Source organism: Orcinus orca, chromosome 10 (genome assembly GCF_937001465.1).
Source record: "Orcinus orca chromosome 10, mOrcOrc1.1, whole genome shotgun sequence".
Lineage (NCBI taxonomy): Eukaryota > Metazoa > Chordata > Mammalia > Artiodactyla > Delphinidae > Orcinus > Orcinus orca.
The window spans coordinates 81,363,716-81,375,300 of NC_064568.1; the positions used below are offsets into that span (position 1 = coordinate 81,363,716).

At 46.1% G+C, this 11,585-nt stretch overlaps 1 pseudogene; it reads left to right on the forward strand.

Annotated features, from left to right (window-relative positions):
- The first annotated feature begins 9,275 nt into the window (after positions 1-9,275).
- LOC101275321 (spliceosome-associated protein CWC15 homolog) lies at positions 9,276-10,100 on the forward strand (annotated as a pseudogene).
- The last annotated feature ends 1,485 nt before the right edge of the window (positions 10,101-11,585 follow it).

Below are 11,585 nucleotides of genomic sequence, written 5' to 3' on the forward strand. Positions count from 1 at the left end.
TTGTTTATCTTCTGTGGATCATTTATTTAACCTGTGAATTGAATGCTTTAAATTATTTTTCTTGGGATAATAATAACTTAAAATAATGAAGACCACATTTATTATGGGTATATGCTAAACATCCTTTTTTGTTCCAAGGGCTACAATTGCAACTCCAAAATGTATCTTCTTCCCCCACCCTGTCCACCCCCAACACACCACACACACACACACACACACACACACACACACACACACACACACACACGCAGAGTCCCCTAGAGCCACTTACCAGATTTCATCTTTATTAAATAGAGTCCCTTAAGACAGATGTTAGCACATTTCCAAAGTCATAATGAATCTTGTAAAGGAAAGCGACAGAAAATGATGATAAAGAGACCCATTCAGTTGGCATATGAGGCTCCCCTTTGACCCCTTCAAACAAACCGAGAAACCAAGAATGAAAAATCCTCTAAGAAGCCAAAACTTGGAATATTCTCCCAGGACCACTAAGTCCATCGCACCCAGTCATGTGGATCCGAGTACAAACTCAGTTCTGCACGTCAGCTGTTAGAAGAGTTATTTTAGAAAGATAATCCCAGGAAGCTTATCTCTACTCTCTTTGAAGTAATGAGTCCAATGAACTCTTGAACTGGAGACTTGAAGTCCCTAATTGTTCTGGTCACTTGGAAAATTGAGAATTACTCTCAATAATTTTCTATGTAATTTACTGGAGAGCAACAAAAGTGGCTGACAATATTATTAGCTGGACTTTTGGCCTGTTTTGATAAATACCAGATAAAACGTTTTAAGGATGGAGCTTGAAAGCCTAATTAAACAACATTAAAAATAAATGTCTCGGGCTTCCCTGGTGGCGCAGTGGTTGAGAGTCCGCCTGCCGATGCAGGGGACACAGGTTCGTGCCCCGGTCCGGGTCCCACATGCCGCGGAGCGGCTGCACCCGTGAGCCGTGGCCGCTAAGCCTGCGCGTGTGGAGCCTGTGCTCCTCAATGGGAGAGGCCACAGCAGTGAGAGGTCCGCATACCACAAAAAAACAAACAAAAAAACCCAAATAAAACAAACAAAAAAAAACACCAAGCATGTATTATCTCTCAGTTTCTGTGGGCTGCAAATTTGTGATTGGCTTGGATGGGCAGCTCTGGCTTAGATTTCTTCCTCTCAGGAGACTGTAAACAGGTATTGACCAGGGCTGCTGTTCATCTGAAGGCTCACCTGGGGCTGGAGGGAACCCTCAGCCCCTCTCACCTGGGCTACTTCCCGGGGCTGCTTGAGTGGCCTTGGTTTTAAATAAAGGTTTTATTATTGCTTAGGTATGGCAAGGCCAACAGATCAGGAGATGACTGCCAATGAAAAGATAGCTTGTTATACTTACAGATTCTGAGGAGGGGTATTTCCACTACATGGGAAAGCACTGGGTCAGTCAGGAGGCAGAGGTTATAAGGGAAACACGTGGGCAAGAGTCTTTATTGTGGTTTCCACAGGAAGGAACAGGCAGGTGGGGTGAGCAGGCTTACCTGTGTCATACTCTACACATCAGTCTTGATTCAGTGTGGGAGGAGACTACACAAAGATGTGAACACCCAAGAGGAGAGGATCATTGGGGACCATCTTGGAGGCTGGTTACCACATGTTTCAGAAGTTGCTTAACCTCCAGGTCTTGGTTTCTTCATCTGAAAAAGATGGTAATGATATTGCGTTAGTCACACTTCTTGGTTGCAAGCAATAGAAAATGACTCTGGCTTACTTAGGCAAAAGGGGAACTTATTGGATGAATTTGGGGCAACTCACATAATAGAAAGGAGGGCCATATACTGAGGCTCATAAGGTGCGTAGGAATCAAGGGAGGCCTGGGAGCAAGAAAGGTCACGCAAGGTTGAAGCCTCAGGATGGGTTTGGTTGGGAAACTGGTATTGACATCACGTCTACTGGACACTGGATATTGTTGCCAGAGCTGAATTCTCAGCACCACGCTGTCACTCTGAGTAACTCTCAACTGCTTCTGTGCCCTGAAAGTTCCACAGCAGAGGGACCTCCTGTCCCCTCTGCTTCCAAGAATTCAACAAATGTCCACTACAAAGACCAGCCTCCTGGGGACTCTCGTGAAACAAGAGTATAAGTCTTTGGAAAACTGAGAGTGATCAGTATTGTTGGTTGTTTAACTGAAGGAGGAAAGTAGGCACCTTGGGACGGCACAGAGTGGGTTTAGAGATCTCAAGTTGAAAGTGATCTCACTTAGACCCTGAAGCATCCTCATAACATTTCCAAACACACTGATCATTTCCAATCACACACTCATCCCAACCCTGCTCTTAAATGCATTTACACATTTTAGGGAATTCCCTGGCGGTCCAGTGGTTAAGACTCCATGCTTCCACTGCAGGGCGTGAGGGTTCCATCCTTGGTTGGGGAACTAGGATCCCACATGCAGCGCAGTGTGGCCCAAAAAAAAAAAAATTTTTTTTTAAATTGCTGAGCTTTATGTAAATCCTATCTCTGCTCTGATCTGGTTGCAATCAGAGTTGGAGGCAAGAGAATAATCTGTAACCAAAGAAAAGTAGAGTGAACGGGGGAGGGATAAATTGGGAGATTGGGACTGACATATACACACTACTGTATATAAAATAGATAACTAATAAGAACCTACTGTATAGCACAGGGAACTCTACTCAGTACTCTGTAATGACCTATATGGGAAAAGAATCTAAAAAAGAAAAAAAGAGTGGAGATATATATGTATAACTGCATCACTTTGCTGTACACCTGAAACTAACACAACATTGTAAATCAACTATACTCCAATAAAAATTTAAGAAAAATAAAAGTGAAGGTTTCCTGTCAAAATTGCAACCGTGGCCCCTTTGTACCCTGACATGAGCCACGATTAACGCTGCTGTCAAGTGGTGGTGCTTCTTTGTGTCGTTACCTTTACTGCTATCTCAGTTTGAGTTGTCAGGGCACGGCAGGACACCTCTTCCCAGAGAGCCTGTGATTTGTTAGATGTTGGCATGGGTCTTACTGTTCAGACGCAATTGTTTTGTTCAAAGTGTTTCCTGCCTTGGGTTTGAACTCACTGAAGGTAACATATTTAACTTGTCAGTGACTCTCAGACTTCAGTGTACCTGAGAATCACCAAGATGGCTTGCTAAAACACAGATTGCTGGACTCCACCCCCAGAGTCTCAGATTCAGCAGATCTGGGGTGGGGCCTGAGAATGTGAATTTCTTTCTTTTCTTCTTTTTTTAAAAATTTATTTATTTATTTATTTGGCTGCACTGGGTCTTAGTTGTGGCACGCGGGATCTTCATTGCCGCGTGCGGGATATTTAGTTGTGATTTGCGGGCTCTAGTTGCGGTATGTGGGATCTAGTTCTCTGACCAGGGATTGAACCCGGGCCCCGTGCATTGGGAGCGTGGAGTCCTAACCACTGGACCACCAGGGAAGTCCCAAGAATATGCATCTCTAGGAAGATGCCAAGTCTGGCTAATGCTGCTAGTCTGGGGTCAAACTTAGAGAACCACTGACTTGGGTGACTTGATGCTGGCGCTGGACTGCTCTGTAAATATCTTATACTCTCCCCAGTAATTGCCTTTCATAAAGAAAGCCAAGACTATACTCACAGAGCAAAATTCTATGAGCCTCAGAAGTAAATATTGAACCACGATTCAGTCAGAAAGATGTTCGATGGCACGGAACAGAAACTTGACCACAGAAGCTTAACCCGACAGCAGTTTATTATTTTCTCATATTCTCCAGTAGACCAGAAGCTGCCCAAAGCTGGTGAGATGATTCCACACGTCCAGGGGCTCAGGCTTTTGCTAGCTTTCTTCTCTGCCACCCTTGGTAAATGGCTATTGACCTCACAGTCACAAGATGGCTGCTGCACCTCCAGGTATTGCCTCTGTACTCTAGGCAGGAAGAAGATGAAAGATGAAGAGCATATGCATGTGGGAGCTTTTCTGGAAGTTCCTCTATAGACTTCTGTTCCCATCTCATTGGCCAGAACTATGTCTATGGCCACATATAACTTCGAAGGAGTCTGAGAGAAATCATAGTTTTAGCTCAACGCTTGTTGACCCAAATAAAATGGGATTCAGTTAATAAGGAAAAAAGGAAGAATGGGTGGTAACCAGCAGTCTGTCTCAGCATTCACCTGCTCAACTCCCAAAGATCCCACACTGTGTACTCAGGCCAAGTCCACATCCTGAACTAAACCAACTACACAATAGCTGAAGGGCCAAAGGAAGCACATGGAGAGACTTTCCACACCAGCATTTCTTGTTGAAGGCAAATGGGTATGATACGAAAAGGGTAAACTCTGGGTTAGAACTTGTTTCTTTTTTTTTTTTTTGTAGTTCGCGGGCCTCTCACTGTTGTGGCCTCTCCCGTTGCGGAGCACAGGCTCCAGACGCGCAGGCTCAGCGGCCATGGCTCACGGGCCCAGCCACTCCGCGGCATGTGGGATCTTCCTGGGGCACGAACCCGCGTCCCCTGCATCGGCAGGTGGCCTCTCAACCACTGCGCCACCAGGGAAGCCCCAGAACTTGTTTCTTTTTACGGGACTTTTGTGAAGTTTTATTATGCTTACGTATATAATGACTTTCCAAGACAAGCTTAAACATGCTGTGTTTCCCAAGTTATTTGACAGCAGAAGCTTTAAAACAATTTTCCTGGAGTATCTCCCTGAACTAATTTCCATGGGACTTTTGCCAGGAAACCCTGATCCATACAGTATCAATTAGGAGCATATTTTCAGAGCCCCCATAGTCAGAAAAAGTAAGTATGCTCTTCTCGAATCAATGAGATAGTCCAATTTTTTTTCCTATGGGGAAAGAAATGAAAATAGGAGGAGTTGGTGAGTCAGGACATGGGGTGTGGTTCTGGTCTGCTGTCTGATAACAGAGTGAACTTGACAAGGGCTTGCCCTCTCTGAAGTTCCTGCTCTCATTTGCTAAGTGAGATCTGTAGGCTATCACCAGGCTGCACCCCAACAAACTAGAAACCTGCCACTTCACAGCTCTTAGAAACATCAGGAAGGAATGTCTGGATAACTCTTTGCTAATGGGAGACAAGAAATAAAAAGGCTTAAGATAGAAAAGTCTTTTAGAAGTCAAGCATAGTTTTAAGAGGAAAGGAATACCTTAATGAATAAGAAGGATGGAAAATGTGGGATTGCCCTAGTTTCCTGTGGCTGCCTAACAATTGCCACAAACTCGGTGGCTTAAAACAACAACAAACTGAGTCCTGGAGATCAGAGCTCCGACTTGGGTCTTACTGGGCTCAACCAAGGTGTCAGCAAGGCTGTATCCTTTTCTGGAGGCCCTGGGAGAGAGTCCACTTCCATGCATCTTCCAGTTTCTAAAGGGCTGCCCACATCCCTTGGCTCATGGCTCCCGCCCACCCCCCCACCGGCCCATCTTCAAAACCAGCAACACTGCATCTCAGTGACCACCCTCCCCTGTCACATCTGCCTCTCTGATCACAGCTGGGAGGTCTCCCTTTTTAAGGAAACATGTGATTGGGTTGGGCATTGGTTGGGCATAATCCAGGATTACCACCCCCCCAAGGTCCCTAACTTAACCACATCTGCTGCTCTGCCATGTAAGGTAACACATCACAAGTTCTGGGGATTAGGGTGTGGACATCTTTGGGAGTCGGGGTGGGCACTATTCTGCCTGCCATATGGATGAAATCTAGTGTTTAAAGAAGTGCAGGGGTTGAGAAACTAAAGGATGTTACGAAAAATTGAAATTAGGCTTAATAATTTGCGGGGTACAAAGAGGTAGGGAGAGTTGATACGAAAAAAAATCCAAGAAAGGAGATAAGTGACAACATGAACAAAAATAGGACAACACTAGTTAACCGTGTTAGAAGCACTGAGCAGAATGGAGGCTTAGCGTGGGATTGCTTTTTTCTGTTACGTATCATCCCTTCACAAAACAGAACTAAACATCTACAACTCACATCATTTAAAAAGCAAGACTGTATTAGCATTAACTAAGTCAGTGCTGCAGGGCCTTGCTTGGCTTTCAGGGGTGGAAGGCTGTAGGGGGAGCCCCAAGCATGGTCTGAAATCATCACAGAGCCCCAGACAGCGTTTGGAAGAATTTACAGGAACCCGGTGAGGTGAGGGCAGCCTTGCCTTTGTTCAGTGGTTTCGGGCTGTGGAGTGGAAAGGTACTTGGTATTTACATCCAAGGTGAGAGTGGGCTTGGGACCACGGGTGGCCGAAGCATCAGTCCAAGGGTCAATAATGATGCCGAAAACGTGACCTCTGTGCGCCAGTGCCGAATGGAATCTCAGAGACAGAGTTTTGGGTAAAGTAGAAAAGAATAGCCTTACTGCTTTTCCAGGCAAAGGGGGCCACAGCGGGCTCCTGTGGGAAGATTTGATGAGTTTTATAGCAATAGTTCAAGGGTGGGATTGCTGACAGGATTAGGGTGTGTGCAGGGCCTGCACTCCTCTAATCTGGTCACAGGTAATCTTCTTGGTGAGCTTCTCTGGTTCCTGGCCTCAGGTGGTTCCTGCCTGCTCTCCCCTTGATTAGCAACTGTTCGAATCGCCCTTTGGAGCTCAGGGAAGGTCGTGGAGGCTGGATTCTGTTCCCTACAAACAAGAAAATGGAGAACAGAAAGGCTTCCTCGCCCAGGAGCCCCACAGGGTCCTGCTCGGTTTCCATAAGACAGGAAGAACCAAATTCCAGTAAACAGATCCAAGTGCAGGTATACACGGAGTCTCTCTCAGCCTCAGCTCTGTTGGCGTTTGGGACCAGATAACTCTTTGTTATCCTGCGACTGTCCTGTGTGTTGTAGGAAGATTAGCTGCATCCCCGCATTATACCCATCTGATGCTGGGAGCACCCTTCCTCAGGTTGTCACAACCAAAACTGTCCCCAGGCATTGCCAAATGTCCCTTGAGGGGCAACATCCCTAGTTGAGAACCACTGGTGTAGACTGGAAACCAGCGAGGAGAAGCAGCGAGCCAGTAGGCGAAGCCCGAGAACGTGCAGAGTTTCTCAGCCTGCCAGGACCCTCAGTGAGGGAGCCTTTGCCAGGTCCTTTGGCTGGAGCTTTCGGGCTATTAAGGAGCCACCAGGAGAGTCCAGCTGGTTTGCATGTTGGTCTCTAACTTGGCCTCCAGGTCAGCAGAGCTCAGGATCATTTGTTCAGGGGTTACAAGCACAGGCTTCAAAAGGCAATTCGCCTGGGCAGGTGGCAGGCTTGTCTGCAGTATAAACAGCTTAGGATCTATTACCTCATTTCACTGCCAGCTCTTCTGACCCCTGGTTTGTAAAGGAGGGAGAAAAGGGGGACGGTGGAGATTCTGGCACCCAAGCAGGGCCACGTCAAGCCCACGCAGATTAGCTGGTTTAGATCGGGAAGAGTGCATCTTTGGTGGGTGAATTAGAATAGCGAGTCCCTCTGGGCGGGTCAGGAGCAGGGCTGGGAGAGCAGATGGCATGTGATCTGCAGCCCTGGGCCCACCCAGCAGGGAGCCCAGCGAGCAGCTGCCCAGCCCAGGGAGGCCAATCTCCACCTCCCACTCTGCATCCCACGTATTCCAGGAGACAGACGTTCACACGTGAAAACCTCGGGACTCAGATGCGGCACTGGGGAGTCCCTAACTATGAGAGATCCTAAACTTTCTTATTTTTTAAAAAATATTTATTTATTTATTTGACTGCACCAGGTCTTAGTTGAGGCACGCGGGATCTTCGTTGCTGTGGGCAGGAACTTCGTTGCGGCATGTGGGATCTAGTTCCCTGACCAGGGATCAAACCCGGGCCCCCTGCATTGGAAGCGTGGAGTCTTAGCCACTGGACCACCAGGTGAGTCCCAAGAGATACTAAACTTTATACCAGCAGAATCAGAATTTCATACAACACATGGTCGAAAACAAAGGCAATGATTCTGTAGGAATGAGTGAAAGGTAGTTTAGAAATATTCTAAGTGAGGAAAGGAAGGAGTAAAATGGGCAGTTAGACGAGGTCGTACCTAGCTGCCTCTGTGCATCCTGCTGGACGAGCCTGTTCATTTATAACTTTAGGACCTAGATGATGAGGGGGCCGCAGAGGTGAACCAAAGCTGTGCGCTTTTACGAGTGAGGGCAGACCTCTGAGGGCTCTGCTGAGCTTCAAGCACCAATGGCCCAAGGCTGCTAGTTTAGGAGATGCCGTTCCCCAAAGCTACCCATGGTCTGCTGCATGCATTTCTGTGAACTTCCTTCGAGGACCCTGGAAGACCAACAGTGCTAATCCTTTTCCTGATGGGCAAGGTGTCATCCTGCCAAAGGGACAAAGAAAGACATTCTATAATTTTTTAAAAAAAAAATATTTGATTTATTTATTTGGTTGCGCTGGGTCTTAGCTGCGGCAGGCGGGCTCCTTAGTTGTGGCATGCAAACTCTTAGTTGTGGCATGCACGTGGGACCTAGTTCCCTGACCAGGAATTGAACCCAGGCTCCCTCCATTGTGAGCTCAGAGTCTTAACCACTGCGCCACCAGGGAGGTCCCAAGAAAGACATTCTAAATCAAGAAAACTCTCATTAAGCGCAGAGGTTTCCCTCTGTTATAGATGGAGACCCAGAAGCACAGTCAGGCAAGCTGCTGACACTTGCAGGGCCTGGGGTGAGAGAGGAGAAGTGTCCTTATAAGACAAACAGAGGAGAGACAGAGGGAGGAGAAGGGGAGGCCATGTGACCAGGGGCAGACATTGGAGTGATGCAGCCCCAAGCCGAGGAATGCTGGCAGCCACCCGGAGCTGGAGGAGAAAGAAAGGAGTCTCCCCTGGAGCCTTCGGAGGCAGCACTGCCCTGCCAACATCTGACTCCAGACTTCTGGCCCCCAGAACTGTGAGAGAATAATTTCCATTGTCTTTAGTCACCACATTTGTGGTAATTTGTTATGGCAGCCCTAGGAAATTAGGACTCATCTCAATGATTACTAATATGTTGAGCATTTATTAGGCCTGATTATGTGCCAGGCACTCTGCTAAGGTCCCCCCACTTTTTTTTTCCAGCATTATCTCATTTAAGCCTCACAACAGTCCCATAAGATACGTACTTTTATTATCCCCATATTACAGATGAGCAAAGTGAGGTTAAAACAGGCAAAGTAGCTTGCATGTCTTGTAAGCTGGGGTTGGACCCAGGTCTTTCTGACTACAAAGACCTCCTTTAAGCACTCATGGAAGCCTCCCTGCCTGATTCATCCAGGCGGGTGGCTTCTGGCTGAGTGTCACGTGCTCTTTGTCCCCATACTTTAAAAGAGGCCCGGCGCAGAGGTTTCTGGGAGCCAAGAGTTATAATGGCGTCTGTATGATCTCCTGAGGCAACTGCAGCGGAGCTCGGCCAAAGTGAGCGGCAGCAGGAAAGCAGACTCGTAGAAGATGACAACAGCAGCTAGGCCAACTTTTCAACCTGCAAGAGGGGGGAGAGGAAAAGGAGAAGGTGATTTGAGCCAACTCTTAAAGCAATATTCAAGCAGAGACCTACCCTCTCATGCAAAGATAAAATATAGACAGACCACTCAGGATGCCCCTGGAGAAGTTCGGAACCGTGATTTCAGGAGCGAGTTTGAAGAGAGAGAGAGCTGCTGCAAGAGAAAAAAACAGAGACCGGCCAACCCGAGAACATACAACCTCCTCTTCAGTGTCAAAGAAGCCTTGGTTGGACCAGATTCCCGCTGCCAACCTCGATGCACACGACCCTCCAACAGGTGAGGAAGATGAAGATTTTGAAGAGGAGAGTGATGATGATGATACTGCAGCTCTTCTTGCGGAGCTGGAAAAAATTAAAAAAGAAGGAGCTGATGAGCAGGCCAGGAAGGAAGGAGAACAAAAGGCTGAAGAAGGAAGGATTCGTATGGAAAACATTCTCAGGGGAAACCCTCTCCTTGATCTCACTGGCCCATCCCAGCCTCAGGCCAACTTCAAAGTTAAAAGAAGGTGGGATGATGATGTCGTTTTCAAGAACTGTGCAAAAGGTGTAGATGATCAGAAGAAAGACGAAAGATTTGTAAATGATACGCTGCGATCTGAATTTCACAAAATGTTCATGGAGAAATATATTAAATAGTACAGTTTTATGTGCTTAATGAAAGGATGTAAAATGTAAAAAAAAAAAAAAAAAAAAGAGGCCCAATTCTTTTAGCACCCTCTCCCCCAACCTTCAGCTCCTTATCACCACCTCAGAAGTGAGGTATAAATTACAACTGCCTATTCTTCTAACTCAGTGGATCATGGGAACACCCTTTCCTGCTATAAAGAAACATTTTAGGCACACACAGTCACACATAGTTCTTTGTACCTCTTTAGCCTCTAGGTCATTGGGGTTTCTTTGCAGATGTTGCCAAGATGAATCAGAGATCTGGGGAAACTATCTGTCCTTGGAGAAAGAGAGCCGTCAGGATGTTTTTATGTTAGTTTCTTTTTGCTGATTTTGAATTTGTGTGAAGACTATCTCCCTGTCCCAGGAGAAATAGTTAGAAAAGTTTATTTTCTTAAGACTTAAACTATATTCTCCAAGCTCACTAAACTATTGAAACATCAACACTGGACTCTGCTGATGGCCTGATCTAGGAAGTAAGCATTTCTTTCCTTCTCTGCTTTTGTCCTATCTTTTGGGGACTAGATGGGATGTTTTTCTCTATCTGCTGATGACCCTAATAACCGTGTGTGTATATGTGTATGTGTGTGTGAGTGTATATGTGAGTGTGAGTTTGTGTGTGTGTATATATGTGTGAGTTTCTGTGTGAGTCTGAGTGCATATGTGAGTGTGAGTTTGTGAATGTGTGTATGTATATGTGAGTGTGAATTTCTGTGTGAGTGTGTATATGTGTGTGACTGTGTATGTGTGAGTTTGTGTGTGTATATGTGTGTGGATGTGTGTTTGTGTGTGTATGTGTGTGAGTTTGTGTGTGTATATGTGTGAGTTTGTGTGTGAGTATATGTGTATGTGAGTGTACATGTGAGTGTGAGTTTGTGTGTATATGAGTTTGTGTGTGTGAGTGTATATGTGTGAGTTTGTGAGTGTATATGTGTGAATTTCTGTGTGAGTGTGTATATGTGTGTGTGTGTTTGTGTGTGTATATGTATGAGTGTGTGTGTATATGTGTATGTGTGTGAGTCTGTGTGTGTATATGTGTATGTATGTGAGTGTATTTGTGTGTGTGTATATGTGTATGTGAGTGTATATGTGAGTGTGTGTGTGAGTGTGTGTGTATATATGTGTGTGTGTGTGTGTGTGTGTGTGTGTGTGTATGTGGTGGTGGTGGTTGGGGGAAGGGGGTCTGGATGAAGTGGTTACTCTTGTTGCCCTTTCTTTTCTTTCACACAAAGCTACCCCGTTTTACAGGTGGAAACGTTGAGTCCTGGTACACTGAAAGGGTTTGCTCCAAGATAACTCCACCAGACAGACTTAATTACAAATGCTGGCTTATCCTCCCAGGAAGCCTTCCGTTTAGTGACAATGGGAGCTGTTATACAATGAATTTTGAGGCTAATTTTAAAGTAAGTCATGTGCCCCTCCCGTTGCTCTGACCCAAATATGAAGCACGGATTCTAAGTTGCACACAAAGGAAACTACAATCA